The following is a 1,985-nucleotide window of genomic DNA, read 5'->3' on the forward strand; positions in this document are numbered from 1 at the left end:
TACCATCCTGTGGGCCCCACTTCCCCAGCTGTCCACCTACACTCTGAGGGCCACTCACACAGGGTCCCCAGACCCAGAGTTGTTCCAGTCCTTTCCTGTTGGTCATGCGGTTTTCCACTGGGGACGATTTTCTCCCTCATCTCTGCCTGCCTAGCCCACTGTCCTGCAGGACAGCTCAAAGGCCACATCTCCACAAAGCCCTTTCTGACCACCTTCCGGAAGGCCTCCCAGCTGCCCCTTCCCGGGGCCAGGGCTGACTCAACTTCCAGAGGCTGCTTAGGAAAGACGTCTCTGTCCGGCCACCCCTCCCTCTGGGCCACCCCTCCCTCTCGCGGCTGCTTCCTGGGTGCAGGGACAGCCTCAGTTCCCCCTTCCAAGCCCACCTCCTGCTGCCGCTTTGCAGAGAAGACAAAGACAAAGGCGTCCCTGGGGGAGGGGAGGTGCCTGACAGCTCTGTCCCAGCAGGCTGTGCTCCAGGGAGGTTCTCACCAGAAGGCCCCTGCTGGGCCTGAGCCAGGGGGTGTTTGCAGGCCCAGGGGCCCGTGTGTATGTTGGGGGGCGGGGACTTGGCAGCAGCCTGTGTGGCTTCTGATAGCTCTAGTTCTGGTTCCCTGATGTCTTTGTTTGGAATCCCTGGGCCACTGCTCACCAGGAGACCGGGAGGGTGGGGCAGCTCAGAGGCAGGGCAAAGGGGCCCCAGGAGACCCACTCCCTCCTTTACAGGGAAACCTGGGCAAAGGAAAGGGCCCTTTTGTGATAGTGCATCCTCCACTAGGGGCACCGCTGGCCATGTCCCTGGACTGCCCACTCTGAGACCTCTAAGGCCTCTCCACCTGTGTTATTATAACTCCTTATAGGAGAGGAAACCGAGGCTCCTTGGACTCTGGCTCCTGCTGGTCAGTCTTTCCCTGTCCCTGGTCCTGCATCCCCAGCCTCTCTCGCCCTCTGGACTGCTCCTTCTCTTCAAACAGTCCCCTGAAGTCCGCCTCCCCCTCCCTCCCATCCCTAGTGCTGTCCCCACCAAGGACACCCCTAGGGTGGAATTCAAAGCCCACAGCCCTCCTCCTGGGCACCCATTCCCTGTCATCCCCGCCACCATTCCAATCTCTCACTCATCCAGCTCCAAGGGACAGCCCAGTTTCCATTACCACCTCTGAGTGACCTTGGGTGTGACCTTTACCCTAGTGTCTCCTCACCTGAAATGAATGCAGTGGTATCTATCTCCCAGCAGGTGGGTGACTGATGAACCTAAGTGCTCAGAGCAGGGCCAGAAATGGGACAGATCTGCGGAATGTGGCTTGTACAAGAGGGCTACCCCGGCATCTGAGTAAGTGTCACAGCCACAGTGGCTTCTGCCCCACAGACCTTTCCTTGTGTTGACTCACCTTCCCAAGGCAGCCCTGGGTCTCCTTGCCAGGATCCTCCTAAATACCATCCCCTAAATGCCACAGACCCCTCCTACCCCTCCTCCTGCTTGGGCATCTCAGCCACAGGTCGCTTCTGTAGCTTCACCCCACTGCATCTCTCTGCTGGGCCCTTCTTGGTCCTCTCAAACACCTCCACCCCACCCTCTCCAACAGCCGAGAGGCCAGAGGTGGCAAATTCCCAAAGGTCACAACCTGCATGATTCCATTTATGTAGCATCTTTGAAACGATGATATTTTAGGGGTGGGGAAGACATTGGTGGTTGCTGGGAAGAGTGCTGGACTGGAGGTAGGGATCATTATAAAAGGGTATATTCGTTTCCTATCGCTTCTTTAATGAATCAACACACACTTTAGTGGCTTAAGACAACACAAATTTATTCTCTCACAGTTCTGGAGATCAGAAGATCAAAATCGGTCTCACTGGGCTAAGGGCAAGGTGTTGGCAGGGCTGGTTCCTTCTGGAAACTCCAGGGAGACCCCACTTCAGCGCCTCTTCCAGCTTCTGGAGGCTGCCTGCATCCTCGTGGCCCTTCCCACGTCACTTAGGCTCTCGTAGTT

This window comes from Marmota flaviventris, chromosome 13, assembly GCF_047511675.1.
Source record: "Marmota flaviventris isolate mMarFla1 chromosome 13, mMarFla1.hap1, whole genome shotgun sequence".
NCBI lineage: Eukaryota > Metazoa > Chordata > Mammalia > Rodentia > Sciuridae > Marmota > Marmota flaviventris.